General features: G+C 37.6%; 1 protein-coding gene across 24 annotated transcripts in view; it reads left to right on the top strand.

The window, feature by feature from the left end:
* The window catches only part of Tlk (Tousled-like kinase), a 130,608-nt gene that overhangs the window by 64,942 nt on the left and 49,058 nt on the right, over positions 1–16,608 (top strand). For 10 of the 24 annotated variants that reach the window (XR_012411547.1, XR_012411553.1, XR_012411551.1 and 7 more), the window contains exon 1: positions 16,257–16,597. The exons of 13 other annotated variants lie outside the window; for them this stretch is intronic. The gene's annotated coding sequence lies outside the window, so the exon portion shown is untranslated. Of the gene's footprint in view, positions 1–7,503; positions 7,570–16,256; positions 16,598–16,608 lie in introns of those variants that run through there. One more of the 24 variants, XR_012411556.1, reaches the window with a different exon arrangement.

Below are 16,608 nucleotides of genomic sequence, written 5' to 3'. Positions count from 1 at the left end.
TTTGTTCTCGAATCGATGGTCATGGTATATCGCTGATTGGCAGTTTGTATAATACTGCTCCCTGGACTGATGCTAGTGGGATTTCTATATTAAACCTTCCATGTACCGACATCATGACAAGTCATGCTGCAAATTTATGCTAGAGGTTAACAGTTATGTATCTTTACCATTATAGTATATCCAAAACGAGGACGCTAAACGGACACCATCCATCGACATACGTAAATAGCAATTTCCCTCCATGTGGTCCCTCTAAAAATTGCACTTGGGGCAGAGAGGTTTTCTATGGGGTTCAGGTCTGGACTTATGGTCGGCCACTCCAAAGTCTTAATGTTTTTTGTCTTTAAAAAGTCCTAAGTTTTCTTTGATACATGTATGGGGACATTATCCTGTTGAAAGAACCATTCCGCAACCCATAAATCATACGCAAATTCTACTAGGACGTCTTCGAGTAACTCGCAATATTTCTGTGAATCCATTTTGTGACTCACGAAGCAGACTGGAGACTTTCCACGATACCCAAATGCTGCCCATACCATATGGGATCCACCCTTAAAATTTCTAGCAACACAAGTTTCGCTTTCTTTCTGAGTATCTCTACAATACTTGTAGCAGCCATTAGGTCCAGCAAGGTTGAATTTCTTTTCGTCACTAAAAACCAAGGAATGCCATTCAGTGTCCCAAAATCGATCTTTTGCGGGAAATACTAGTCTTTGTACCTTATGCCTCGGGAGTAGACGAGGAACTGGTCATTTTTTCTGGTATTTAATATTAGAATCGGCGTGTAAAATCTGTTGCACTCTTCGAGTAGATATGGGTAGATCCAATTCTCTGCGTATTTTAGCTGGACTAATGTATTTGTTCACATCATAGTGCTTAATTTGTCGTTTTTGATGATCACTGACCTTCGGAGGACGACCGGGAAGGACTGCTTTGCCATATTTTTGTGAATTTTTCAAATACTTATGCACAGTACTTTTCAAGCTCATCGAAAGTTAAAATTGGAGCACGAGGCATTTTCTGCCAATATTTCCCTAAAAATGCGTAAAATTCGATGTAACAAAACTGTGACTACTGTATATTTGTAATTTGTAACGAAAATAAAAACTATTTGTGTACCGTTATGTTTAGTACATACAAAACAAACCCACCGATAGTGATTTCATAATAAAAAGTAATCGGTACTTCAGTAATTGGCTTAAAATAAAAAAATAACCATTGTAGGTTATAAATATTTCGCACACTGTACCATTTTGAGAAAACCGCGTTTCAAACTTCGATGTTAGATACAAATCACAATGAATTTTCTCTTTCTAAAGCTCATATCTCAGCTAATTTTTTTTTGCAACATATTCTATTCTACCTGTACTTTCAGTGGGGTACACACGATCAGTTTTGACTGTCAGTTTTGCTCAAATAGTCGGTTGCTTGCCAGTGTGGCCGTTTACTTTTGTCAGTCATCAGGCAACCACAAAATATTTTGTGGTTGCTGGACGGTTGGACAGTTATCGATAATTCCGAAAAATCGACAGTTAAAACTGATCGTGTGTACCCCGCTTTAAAATGAGCCAATAAAACATTTTTTCTATTTTGTAAAATTTGTAAGTGGCCATACCCCTTAAGGCCCAATTAAAAAGTCATTATCGATGACAACTAAAAAATTCCAGGAATGTTGATGGGAAAAATATTTATTTAAATTTTATTATTAATTTATTTATTTATTATATTATTAACATTTTAATCATTAATTTTGTTGTTGTTTTTATTTATTAATAGGTCTGTCTGGTTACTCAAAAGTTTGCAACAATTTTTACAAATTGTTATAGAAAGTAGTTCTCTGTTATCTCTCAGTTGTTCATTGAGAATTTGCAAGTTTTTGCTGGACAAATTTTTTCTAGAAAGCACTTGCAGGTAACCAGACACACATACTAGGTATAAGGATAATTATTTTTAAACTATTGTCCTTCAGAAAAAATTTAAATTATATTTGGTTTCGGATGGGTATAATCAAAATCCATATCAACCTATGTTGAATATACTTGTGCAATAACCATCGGAAGGGCGACAGATTGAAAATAATGAAATCCTTAAGAGACCAACTTCTGGTGCCTCTCTACCCCCTTTTTCCTGCAAATGTTCTGATTTTCGTCAAATGACCTGTCCGAAAACATTAATTGGACGATATACATACATAGTATTTAATTCCACACAACTTGTGACTATTGGAGAAAAAACAAATGCATACCCACCCCTCTAATGGTGGGGTACCTATCTATACATGTGAAATGAATATACAAGCATCTTATAATTTCAATTGACCGTTAAATTTATTTTGAAATGAATATTTTTTAGCAAATGTTTGCGAGTTGTTTATTTCTACTTGAAATATTGAATTTAAGTGAACAATGAAAGCTGACTGTAGAGCGATTGCAATAATTTCAAGATACATTGTACATACAATCTACCTACCTGAGGAAAAAAAAGTGATGCACCAATAACGAAATTAGTGAAAAAAATGTGTGTGTACATTTTTTTCTTCAACTCGTTACTCGTTTGAAAAACGGACATCAAGCAAAAAAAAAACAACAAAAAAACCGAAACAAATTCCTTCATATCTAAATAGTGGTGGCGCGTTGCACATACAAACAAACCGACTTACATACCTAAAAATTTTGTAGTCAACAGCAAGCTATCAACTCGCCGCAAAAAAGATGAAAAGCAAAAAAAAAAAAAATGAAAACCTTTTTTATCAAATGTGTGAGGAATGAAGAAAAAAGGCCAAACGACTGACGACGATGGTGATATAAACGCCTTACAAACGGTCTACTCTCGTCTTTTTGTGTTGTCGTTTAGTCTCTCTAACAGTCAGTCAGTCACTTCGTCGTCAGTTGTTGTAGATGATGTATTCACTCATGATGTTGTTGGTTGGTAGTCATCGTCGTCGCATTTAAACAAACGACGAAATCATTTGCAAAAGAAGCTCAACTTAACCGAATCAAACAAAAAAAAATGAAACCAAAATCGCATAATAGGCAAAAGGAGGAGATGCCGCAGTGTTGCCATTTCCTTTGGGAATTTTTGGGTAGAAAATATGGGGGAATCATTTGAATTGTCATTACCGTTGTCATACCGACAGGTGACAATCTGTAGATTCAATTGTATCTCCATAGAATTTTGCCGTACGAGGTAAACTGGAATTTGGAGAGCGTAAACCTGTTGAGATATTTTACAAACAGAGAAAATCCGTATAAATGTTTTCATTGCCATAAGTACCCAATGTCGGACGTCCGACGCGTCTGCTCAAAGTCGGAAGTTTTTTCCGACGCGTCTTACCGAATTCGGTCCGAACTCTGTCCGACTAGTCTGACGAACTTTCTCCCTCTCTGAAGGGAAAAATTGAGTGCTCGGGCTTTAATTTCAAACAACAAATTTGGTTTATTTTTGTTATGCGTGTTGATGCATGGTAGTGTTTAATGTTATTCATAGTGATCGGTTGCATACAGTTTGTTTTTCCACCAAGTCGTGCATTTAACACAGCATAAGATGATATTAAAACCTTTAATATGTTTATAGTAGATAAACTTTTATAGGATTTGGATATTTCATGAATTAACTGTGTATTTTCAACATCTTTTAATAATAATTGCTCTGATCGAGAACCTGCAAGAAGAGGCTACTATTTTTTACTACGATAACATTTTTTCCTTTATGTTATCGGAAGAAACAGTAAAAATTAGTAGATTCTTTTCAGTTCTGGAACAGACCAAAAAACAAATTCTGGTCAAATGCTGGTAAATAAATCAGAAATTCATACGATAGTTCATCTGACTTCGGACCAAATTAGGTCCGAAAGTCGGCAAACACTTTCGAATTTCATAAAATTTTACTTCCGAATTCTGACCGATATCTGTGCGAAAGTCGGTTAATAAATCAGAAATTTATACGATAGTTCATCAGAGTTCGGATCGAATTCGGTCCGAAAGTCGCCTAAACATCCGATTTTCATCCGAATTACGGTCAGAGAACACGTCAACCACGCCATACGACTTTCGGTCAGAGTTCGGACCGAATTCGGATCCGAACTCGGACGTTTTATCCGACTTTCGGACAGAATTCGGTCCGAACTCTGATGTTTCTCCCGATTTTGGTTTGCTGGGTAGGTATTTACATTTATGTATGTGGGATACACACGAACAACTTTTGCGAAGCAGGTCCCTAAAGGGATTTATCGATACAGCCCATTTTGGAAGTGGATATAATTTTTGGTGAACGTATCATTTTAGGTGGTGGCCGTATGGTTTTTAGAGCTCTTAAGTCATTATGTCAAGATACGTGGACTTGCACACGAAAAAATTATGTACATAATTGCAATCAGAATCACAATTTTCAAACAGGCTTTTAACTGCACATAAGCGAAAATTTTGAATTTGAGTGGGACGTACCAGAAGGGCGTTTCCGGAACTTGAACTTGATTTATTTTAGTTTGACAGAAATATTACAATGTTCAAAGGTTGGACCAATGTGAGTCCCCCTCCATTTTAATTGGTCACAATAGGATTTCTTAAAGCTTCTTGGTCATTATGTCAGGATGCATGGACGACGAAAAACATTTTATCGCTATAATTAGGGTCACAAGGACTAACTAGGGCAACATTTTCAAAACTATCCACAAGGAGACCTTGAAATGCATTTAGGCGAAATTTTTGAATTTTTGTGCGGGATGTACTTGAAGGTGTTGTTCGATAAACCTGGAACATGATGACGTACGGAAGACATTTTACCATGTACAAAGTTGCATCCAAATCGGATACTCAATTCGCGTGTTATCGTGTGCTCATCAGTTATTTAGTTGGTAAAGGCAGGGTTTCTTAGAATCTTTGTGCCATTATCTCAGGAGGTATGGACTTGTCCCTGAAGATAATTGTACCGTCGTAATAGATGCCCTGAGTACAATCTGTAGTGCGATTCCCTAACTCATTTTTTGAGTTATCGACAAAAATCGGTAACTTTAAAACGCAAAATTATGAATGAAAAGTTCAAATAAAAGTTGACAACACTGTTGTTCTCGGTAGAACTTTACGACTACTTTTTATTAGTCGCTAACTTGCCGAATAATATCGTTAATTAACGAAGTTATAAGCATTTTAATTTTTCCGATTTTTGTCGGTAACTCCAGACATGTGTTAGAGAATCGCACTAATGATGAATTTTTGCGGTAAATTTTGAAATTTTGTGTGGAAATTTATGAATCTATAAATGGATGAAATAATAGTTTGGAACAAATCGGTTATTCCTTCCAAGGGTTATCGTGCGCATCATTTTAACCTGCAATTTTTAATTCTTGTGGTTCAGGTACCCGAATATAGCGATATAGAGAAACTTCGAACATAAACTAATTTTAGAAAAAAATATAACGAGATCCCTAATTTGCGACCAATGCGACCTGGAACGTCTGTGATGCCATCGTCGGGATATGTAAGCATCAGCATTCTTCATTAGTTCGTCTGGAGTGTAGCTTATGAATAGCTTTTATATCACTCGTGTATGAATTTGTATATCTTCTCCAACTTATGCTCGAAATTTTCCATAAGCAGCAACTCTACTTCAGGTTGCCCAGGTACGTCGCAATGAATTGTCTAAAAATGTCACTTGAGGGATTCTATGCACCATCATTTTATCTCAATTTTGAGGAAAAACTTTCTATCATTGAGAAAACGTGTGACCTGTGGCGAATATGTGCAAGATATCGTGTTGCCGAAGCCTTTGACAAATTCTAGGTCAACAACATTTTTATAATATCATACGCAGACAACTGCACAGTACTGTCCACCCGTGGAGACTTCCGTGAAATAGGGTCGAACATTAATAATTAATTAAATAATTAAAGGTAATTACCTTTCAATTCCCACATACTTTTTGGTAACCCCAAATAATAACTTCCTGCTCCAAAGGCCACAGTTACGATCTTCACATGATACATATGGAACTAGATATTCATATCCGAGGTTGATTATGCCAACATACACAAACCCAAAATAATTGTCGTTTGTAAACATTCTGAGATAATAGATTGGAACGTTGGGAAAAAGAATAATAATATGTTAGTATCATTAGCCTGCAGCACTTGGGGAAAGAAGAAGCGAGACCATGCGTACGGTTGTCCACTTATTGACTTTGCGGTCCCAACATGGACATACGTCGTGGTGCTTTATGTGCGTACCTACCTTGCGGTCTACCCCACAGTGCTCTTAACACCGGGTGAATACAATGCGTCTGCCAACGCCCCCGCACGGAAGTACGAGTACCAATTCGCTAACACGTATTTGGAAGTGATCGCCACCTTGGTTAGGAGCGGAGTCTATCTAAACTCCTGCCTTTCTTTGGGTCAGGCACCCGGTTGATATGCAACTCCATATTCGAGCTGAAACTCTACTCGCGATTTGGGTCTAAACCACAGCCACCGCGATGCTCCCACAAGGGGGCCAAAGTCCCAACATGGACACCAGGAATTAGCAACACACTGTGGAGAAACCTCCAGAATAGCCAAATAATCTTACGTATATATACCAAAATGATTGTCTCGACGAGCTGAGTCGATCTGGCTATGTGTGGCAGCCCGTCCGTCTGTCCATCTAAACTTTGCAATCACGCCACAGGTCGCAATTTTGATCGGATCGTCACGAAATTTTGGGGTTTTATGGGGGTCCCGGAGTGGATGGTCGTATAATAATAAGGGGTCGGAATGGGCAAAAAAACTTATTTGGAGAAAAAGCCAACTTTTTTCCAAAGCGAATATCTCAGCTTCTATAAGGGATGTACAAGAAACAAAACCTGACAATGAAAGCAGAAAATATCTCCTTTCGAACGACGTAGGTTGTCGTAGGTGGTCAAACCCAACTTTTCATTTTTGCGTTTTTAATTATAATGACGAATATCACAGCTTTTGTTGGGGACTTTCCAAAAGCAGAGCCTGACTATGAAAGTAGCAATAGACGGTAATACATCCCATTTTTGCATTTTTTTTAATCAGAGAGGAAGAAGCCTTTTGAGTTTGGTGATGGTCGGATTATGTTTTATTCTTTTGCGAATATCTCGACTTCTATTAGGGTACTCCCACGGCAAAGAAGAAAGAAAATATCGCCTTTACATTGATGCAAAGAAGGTTGGCGAAGGTGGTCAAACAAGGGAGATATCACAATAGTCCGTAATCCATACAATTTTCCATTACGCTACATGTCGCAATGTTTATCCCAGGGAGAAAGAATCATATTGAATTTGGTGATAGTCGGATAATATTCCCAAAAATAAATGTTTAGCAGTGAAGAACTTATACACAGGAGTAGTGGTGTAGGTTATTTTTTGTCCGATTCATGTCAAATTTTTGGACTGGGCATATTTTTGGCTTCTGATTAAATTGCAATCGAAACATATGCAACAAATATTTCAATAATAGGTACAAAAAATATTTATATGTAAAATTTTTCTGTTTAAATTTCTTTTCAGACAAGTCTATAAAATAGAGAAATGTATAACCACAGCATCAACATTCAAAATACCGAAAATCGGGAGGTATCGTTCTATGGGGCCTGAAGGCCTGAACCTAAACCGACAAATTTTAGGTGGAAAGTTGTTTGCCCCCAAGAAAGACTTAATACCAAATTTCAGCCATTTTGGCGGGATATTGAGGCCACAACCTTCAAAATACCGGAAATCGGGAGGTACCGTACTATGGGGGCTATATGAAGACGTGGACCTATACCGACAAATTTCAGGTGGAATGTTTTATACCTCCAAGGAAGGCTTAATACCGAATTTCAGCCATTTCGTAGGGATATTGAGGCCACAACCTTCAAAATACCAGAAATCCGGAGGTACCGTTCTATGGGGGATATATGAAGACGTCGACCTATACCGACAAATTTCAGGTGGAAAGTTTTATACATCCAAAGAAGACTTAATACCAAATTTCAGCCATTTCGAAGGGATATTGAGGCCACAAGCTACAAAATACCAGAAATCCGCAGGCACCGTTCTATGGAGGCTATATGAAGACGTGAACCTATACCGAGAAATTTCAGGTGGAAAGTTTTATACCCCCAACGAAGACTAAATACCAAAATTCAGACATTTCCGTGGGATATTGAGGCTACAACTTTCAAAATACCGAAAATCGGAAGGTACCGTTCTATGGGGGCTATATGAAGATGTGGACCCATGCGGACAAATTTCAGGTGTAAAGATTCATACCCCTAACGAAGACTTAATACCACATTTAGACCACAAATCCTTGTATATATTTTTGCATATGGTTTTGCATATGCTCATTTTATGCAAATATGTCAAAATATGCACGATATGCAAAAATTTCTGTCCCTAATTCATTTTATTTTGTAATAAAACGAGTTTCTGTCTAATCAGATTTTCTCTACGACCATTCTAACCATATATGCATTTGCATAGGATTCCGCTGTCTAGTTATTACATAGTCGGCCCCGTCCCGACTATAGTCTTTGCTCACTTGTTTCGTTTTGATTTTGTTGTACCAACATACATATCTCTTTTTACATACGTTGGACCCGTCACCATTGTCTTCTTAATTTCGAAGTGCAAGTTTTTCGAGCTTAGGGAACTAATCGACGCCTTAACCTAACCTTTATGTCGATACAACAGCAAGGTCCACTAGAGATCAAAGATCAAAAACAATTGTTTAAGAGCTGGGAAGTTATATGTTCCGGTGATATTTCATTCAGTATTCTTCTTTAACTCCTCAACACCAACCTTCTCGTTGTTCTTCTTCGCAGGTTCAACAAAAAATAACACATGTCCTTTTTTGACCTACTTTGGCAAATAATTTGAAATCTGCTGAAACGGCAACTCTGCCTACGGGCGAATTTACTCTTTACATTCTTCTTGTGTTTTTTTTTTACACCGATGATGATGACGGTGATGTTGTTGTTGGTGTTTTTGTTACAGTTATTGGTGTTGTTGTTACTAGCGATGCCACCGATATACAGTGGATGGATAGGATGATGAAGAGGATGTCGTCAACGACCGACCGACGGACCACGACTACGACCTACGACGACATCTAAACAACGAGTATTTAATTTTGTTTTTCAGTTATTGTTTTGTTCTGGTTGTTGTAGTTGTTGCTGTTGATTATTGGATTGTCGCTTTTGCTGTTGTTGTCGTTGTTGCTGCTTAATATATAATGTGTGTATGAGAGTGTGTCTGCCTGCCAGCCTGCCTGCCTGCTGCTTCTGTCATCTCAGTTAGTTGGTTGTTTGTGCAGTTAAACCATAACGAATCGGAAACACACAGATATTTAACAAATAATAATAACAATAAAAGCTTAAGAAGAAAAGTAACCAGAAAATAAGCCAAAGTAGAAAAAAATGTAAACGAATAAAATAAAAAGCGTGTGTGAGAACAAACGAATACACCAAATGACTGTCAAACTAATGTGGTGAGATGTGGTTGGATGGTGACAGACGGACGGACAGACTTTAGTATAAATTTGGGTGAGTGCTGCTGCTGTTAGTCGTTTAGACAGGCCAAGAGGCAGTCAGTCTGTCAGTCATTTGTCTCATTTTTTTTTTTTGCTGTTGATAAGCGTAAATACCGACCGATTGAAATTCGCTACAAATACTTATTGCTCATTGGTATTGTTGCTGTGGTGCCACGATTAGTTTGTTTACTCAGTCAGTTAGATTTTTGTGTTTTAGTTCAGAGGTTTTCGTTTTTAAATAATTCGGTTTGGTAATGTCTAAATAGGTAGTAGGTTTTGGACATATTGCAAAAAAATATTTTGAATTTTTTTTGTTGCTGTTGTACCTATCAATCCTCTCTCTTCATTCATGTTTCGTTGTTCTTCTATTGGTTACTCACACCCAAAAAATTAGCCAGAGCATGGGAAGATATCTAGACAAGTTTTTTTCTTTGTTTTTTTTTTTTTTTTTGTTGGTACAGTGGAATCCTCGTAATTTGAAATATCAATAATTCGTGGTAGAGAAGTTCGACTGTCGACCTTATTAGAAGTAATATATTACCCGGTGAAATGCCAAATTGAGGGGAAAAGGCCAAGAGGAAGAAGAGAAATGTCATGGATAAAAAATATTCTAGACTGGACAAATACGCCAGATGAGAACAACCTTATAAATGCTGCGAGGAATAGAGAACTCACCATTGCAGAATAAATTTACACAATAGATATTATATATACATCTAAAATATTCAACTTGTAATTGTATGATCGCCAAAATCCGAATACGGATCGGCAAATAAAGAAGAAGAAGATTACCCGGTGTGGGTGCCACCGTGGTGCAATGGTATACAGGCCCGCCTTGCACGCTGAAGGTCGTGGGTTCGATTCCCCGGCCAGGCAACATCTAAAATTTTTCAGCGGTGGCAAAATCCCCCTCAGTAATGTTGGCGACATTCCCTGAGTATTTCAGTCATGTAAAACTTCTCTACAAAGTGGTGTCTTAAGACACGCCGTTCGGACTCGGCGATAAACAGTAGGTCCCATATCTTTGAGCTAATATGAATCGGGGTGCACTCATTGATATGAGAGAAGTCTCCCTTGTCCCTTCAAGGATGTTTGTGGAACAATTATTATTATATTACCCGGCGTTTACACATCAAAGGACCGTTGAATTCATGTATTCAAAAACCCCAAAACTTGCCTGTGTATCGTAGGCGTTGGAACCAGTGTTTACAAAAATAGGAATATCAAAGAACCTAACGAAGATGTTGACACTCACCGTGAAGTAAATAACATGTAAAGTTGCAATACAGAACAAGTAAAAAACGCGTTAAGTTCGGCCCAACTTTTTATACCCTCCACCACGAATTGTACTGAAGCAAAATTGGATTAATTTTTTTAGTTTATGAAAGTACTAAGTACCTCCTCCGCCACGATGTCCCCACTAAAACATTGCAACAATTTTCCGAAAGAAAATTTTTGATACGCAAGATTTCGAACAAATCAGATATTATGGTACCCATCAGTTGTTGTAACAGCTTAATCCGGTTCTGCCTGTTTCGATTGATTGTAGCCACAAAGCTACTGGAGTAAGTGTGGGATAGGTTTGGCAAGGCATTTGAAAAGCTGCAGAGCGTCGTGCGGGCCTGTACCGCATACTGGGTAGATGTTTTGCACGATGTCATCAATCATTGCCCTACAGGAATTTAGACGGCTACACCATCTGGTTTGTCGTGGTTGCTGACGTTCTTCAACTGCGATAGAGATGGGCTATCCGAACCTGCTTGCTTGATAGGCTTGCCGATCTAAGGATTATATCTTATTTCGTTGGACATCTCTCTCTAGATCATGAAGAATCCTCCTGACATGCCTAGATGGGGGAGCTCTATCCACAATATGATGATTGGTATGACTCACAGTCACACCCGAGTATGCCAGCAGGGATGCCAACTGTTCCGAGGTAAAAATCGCTACAGCCACATACGCACCATAGGTCTGTAGCGATTTTTACCTTTAAACAGTTGACATTCCTGCTTAAACAGTTGTTTTTGTACGTCAAAAATCACCACAAGTAGCGGGAAAACCACCAACTTGGCACCCCTGTATGCCAGTCCTTTTAGTTGGTGCCGGTAGGGTTTGTAAGAGCTTTTGGTGGTTTATTAGGGTGAGGACAACCTGTTGCAAAACTTTTCAAATCGATGCGAGACTTGTCTTAAAATTGCACTTTAGGGGAAATTTTGTGTGGTATGTATCCGAAGGACTGGACGATGCAGAAATTCTTGGAACTTGGTACGTTTGTGAAAAATTTTACGATACGCTCGGTTTCGGTCAAATCGTATACTAAATTCGTAAGATATCGAGATCATCAGTTGTTTTAGTTACTGCCGGCAGGTTTTGCCCATTATCTTAGGAAGTATTGACTTTTCCCAAAAAAATTGTCCCTTCATTATAGGGGCCGAGAGGACGAGCTACTGCAAAAATTTAAACTATCCGACAAGTAGTCTAAAACTGAAATTCTATGGAAAAGTTTGAATCTTCGAATCTCATCTATGTCTGTAAGAAATCTTACGTTGTGGAGCAAATCGGTTACTTTTTTTCAGCTTCCCCAGGGCTGCCGGCCAGCGACTTGAGAACCTGGTTTCTGCTTCTGATCTTATCGGAAGTAGCTGTGGCTTGCGCGATCGACTTAAACATGCTATCGAACGTTAAACCCACCCAATATTTTGGGTAGTTAGTAATCGGAATTAGGACACCATCGACCAATATGTTCAGTGGGAGCTTCATTTCAGACATCCAAGTGGTGAGCCGTGTGGCAACGGATTTAGCGGCGAATATTTTCATATTCCTCAGATGGAAGGACTGGACTAGGTTAACTATGTAGACAGTTAACCTATCGAATATGTCATCGACGATAGACCCCGACGCTAAGATCGCACAATTAACCACGATCCCACGGCGCACAATGGTTCAGGAATCGATTTTCCTGGCCAAAAATCAAAATTTTGTTTTGACAAAGATATTTAATTTCTATATGGGATTCGATAGTAAACATATTGAAACCAAAAAATTAGGTGAAAATATTGGAAGGTGTGGGCGTGGGGTGTCCGACCCTAAAGACGAACGTGTTCCCCATTTTTGGGAAATACGAAAGTTTTGCAAATTTCTAGAGAAAGACGTAGCTATTTCTCGAAAACTATAACAGATATTGTGTTTATTGTTTTTTTAGGTAGGTAGAATTATGGCTTTAAAAATCGTTTTCATAAATTACCGAAGCGTTTACACGCCATGAGCTATTTTATTTTTCCTCAGGTACTAAATTTTATTAAATTCCAAATGTAGTGGACTAGAACTTTTGTGGAACAACATGGAACAAAGTTCTGTTTTCACAGAAAGATACCCAAAAGCCTCCTCTTTCAGCCCATATATACTATTCTACCCGTCCCGTTCCTTCCGTTTAACACTTTTTTCAATTTATTGAAATTACATGTGTAAAATGTGTTTTTTTATATTGTTTCCATATGAATTACAGCTTTTTGAATCAAATAAATAGCTTCGTTCCCGTACTTTTTAATGGTAAAACTCGTAAAAGAGAGAACTTCAAAAAATTAGTTCTTACACACACGTTTTTTGAAATAGTTCGGGAACGGAAAATGGAAAATACGTCAAAAAAACTGGAACAAATGTCAAAGTCGGCGTATCAGCCAATCAGACGCCGGCAACCATGTTACTATTTTTTTACTCGCCCAAATTTGTCGTGTAAAAAGTTTTTAAAGAGAGCGTCATTCAGCGCCATTTTTGTTTAAAGAGAAGTGAACATTTTACAACTTTTTTGTGTACGGGAACGCTTTTTCGAGTAAAATGTGTAAATGTCGTAAAAATTGTAAAAACTTTTTAGTTCTGGAACACAGCTAATATTTTTTGAGTATATGAGTTTTTATACGAGTTATACAAGTTTTATGAAAACATAAGGAGTATTTTTCTAATTTTTGAAAAAATTTAATTTTTTTTGTAAAAAAAAATTTTACAAAGTTTTGAAAAAAAATTTTCCACATTTTTTTCGATTTTTTTTTAATTTTTTCGGTAATTTTATTGTTTATTTGTTGGTGTTTGACCATCTTTAATACATATGAAGATATAAAAACCACAAAAACAATCATATATTGATGAAAAATAGTTAAAAAACTCGAAAAGTTTAACTTGACCTTGAATTTCTCTTCAACTACCAGGCCGCGTATAATTGGTCTGAAAGCTGCTTGTATTACCTGTCTAACAAAAAAAAAAGAATTATGAAAATATCTGCATCCGTTCAAAAGTTACTGAATTTTGACCAGGAAAAACGATTCTAAACCACTGTGCGGCGGTCGGTTCCATCCACCGTATTGACCCGGAGTAATCTTCGACCAGGGGCGTAATAGAATTGTCTATTTCCGCATTAAAATGTAAACTTTCTTACAATTAAATTAATAGCTGAAGGTTCAAAACACTGATATTGATTGAATTTGACAAAAATGTCCCTCTTTTTCCTCATTTTAATTGCATGATATTCTCTTCTTTCAACGCAACTACAGTTGAGTTGCTATCCATAATTGACCCCTAAGTTGGGAAAAATATTACGAGGTGCAAAGTTTAGACCAAATCGGTTGATCGGTATGAGAGTTATGGTGTGCACATCAGCCAGATATGCCGTGTTTAACCTACCTTCCTGTCTAACCCCACGGTGTTCACACAAAACTGAGCTGAATACAAGCGATCAGCCAGCGCCCTTTAAAGCGTAGTGATGTACCAATTGTGTTCAAGTGTTTGGCCCCCTTCATAACCAAGCTTTGGTGCAGCACCCATGTAAAATTCAATGCAATGCAACTCTACATTCAAACCGGCCACACTACCCGCGATTCGGGTACATCCACGACGATTCTTCTACAAGGGGGCCGACACTAACTACTAGACTAGGCCAACAGGCCCTGGGGGCAACTGGTACCCGTGGTCCCTGATTTAAGTCTCAGGTAAGACCTCGTAACCAAAAAGACTACCACCTCAAACGGGGACTGGTGGTGACACACATAGTCAAACAAGCAGACGGACAGGTCTTAATTAGGGATAGGAAAGTCGACTTTCAATTAATCGATTAGTCGACTTTTTGCAGTCAAAGGCCTAAAACGGGGTACACACGATCAGTTTTGACTGTCAGTTTTGCTCAAATAATCGCTTGCTTGCCAGAGTGGCCGTTCACTTCTGTCAGTCATCAGGCAACCACAAAATATTTTGTGGTTGCTGGACGGTTGGACAGTTATCGATAATTCCGAAAAATCGACAGTCAAAACAGATCGTGTGTACCCCGCTTAAAAATCTTAGTCGACTTTTGTCTGGAGGGAAAATCGCATAATCGATTATCTTGTGATCGATTTTCGAGTTTGTTGACTTGGCGGTTTTACAGTAGGTCTGTACGATAACCCAACATTTTGTACAAATTCATACAAATTTTTACTGAATCCTGTTCGATAACAAAATTATCCAGCAAAAGAGAGCTAATTTGGAGAGATTTTTGGAGAGTTTTGTGACTGAGAACTTGAAAATTTTTGCTGGGAAAATTTGTCCCGCAAAAATTTGCAATTCTGATCAGTTGACTTTTAATCTCCTGTTCAATGTAAACAACTCGAAATGTTAGCATTTTTGACCAAGAACATTATGTTTTTGTTCCGTTTGGTTTAAAATATCAAAAGAACCAAAAACAAATTTCATACATTTTCGGGAACAGCTGACTTTCTTGCAAGTTTTTGCAATATGCTGTTCGATAACTTTTTGCAATTTTTCTTGCTTGAGAGAGTAAACTTCACAGAGAGGGGTTGCTGGAACTGACTGAGTAATTATTGCTGGGAAAGTTATCGTACACACCTTGTTTCAAAAGAAAACTCGAAAATCGACGAATAATCAATAATCTGCGGTTATGAAAAAGTCGAAAGTCGAGTTTTAGGACAAATAAAATAATCGCAAGACCAAAAAATCCCATTTTTAGTTTTAGGCCAAAATCGAAAAGTCGATAAATCGATTATTGCTTTCCATTACCTATCCCTAGTATTAACCCAGATAAAGCCACTGGTCGTTTAAACGCCACAAAAAATTGTTGCAAAAATTGACGTAAAACTCTGACTTTTTCAAATATTTTTGTGGGGTTTTTTGCATTTTGTTATAGTATTGTCTGTTATCTGTCATTTCACGCTTATAACGCTTCATTTGACCTACCTATTTCCACGCAATTGGCCTAAAACCCAAGCTATTCAAAAAAGTCGACTTTTTGTAATTTTCGACTTTTTATGAAAAATTTAAATATGCGATAAAAATTTAATCATAAATGTTAGAATCATATAAAGTCAGGGATTTGTTAGGAATATAGTAAGAGCATTTTCTCAACCAAAATCCAAGGGGTTGGCACAGGGACGTACGCAGGATTTCATTTCGGGGGGGGGCCCAACTTGACCAAAAATCATGAAAAATTCAAATGTTGTGTAGCGTTACGTAAAGCTATTTTAAGGGGTTATGTCCACTTATAAGTATCAGAAAAGCAATTTTTCATGCATTTTTATAAGAAATCTTTTAAACCTTGAGTTAGCTTCTAATTTTTTTTTAATAATCTTTCTGACAAATGCCCGCCTATAAAGCACTGTTTTTACTAAAGCAGTTTGCCCACTGTTGTTTGAAAAAGAATAAACCAATCACCATATATTTTTGGGATCATTACGAACCTAATAATTTTGTCCATTATGTAGGGGAGACACTTGCTCTTATTTTTCTTTTTCTTCAGGAATCACTGGGCACGCTAGTCGTGCTAAATGATCGTACGCGCCATCTATTTTTGATGTTCCCTTTTCATAACTAGTTAGATGATTATGTTAGTAACATTCTTAGAGTAATATTTTGGCATTTCGGCTACTAGCCTGGAAATTCGTTTGCTTACTTTGATTTTTGCTAGGTCTCTTTGCATTGATATGAGATTTGCTCGGCCATTTTGCCGATTGACCCATATCCAGATTGTCTTTGCGGAAATTTACTGATCTCGTTTGAAAATTAGTTGTCAAGTTTTTTTTCATGCGATTTGTTTTTTTCTTCCTTATACTGGTAAGCAAATA

The sequence above is a fragment of the Musca autumnalis genome, unplaced genomic scaffold, assembly GCF_047663935.1.
Source record: "Musca autumnalis isolate F117 unplaced genomic scaffold, ASM4766393v1 scaffold_3, whole genome shotgun sequence".
Classification (NCBI taxonomy): Eukaryota; Metazoa; Arthropoda; class Insecta; order Diptera; family Muscidae; genus Musca; species Musca autumnalis.
The sequence above is the reverse complement of the archived record's forward strand: the minus strand, read 5'-3'. Positions and strand labels throughout refer to the sequence as shown.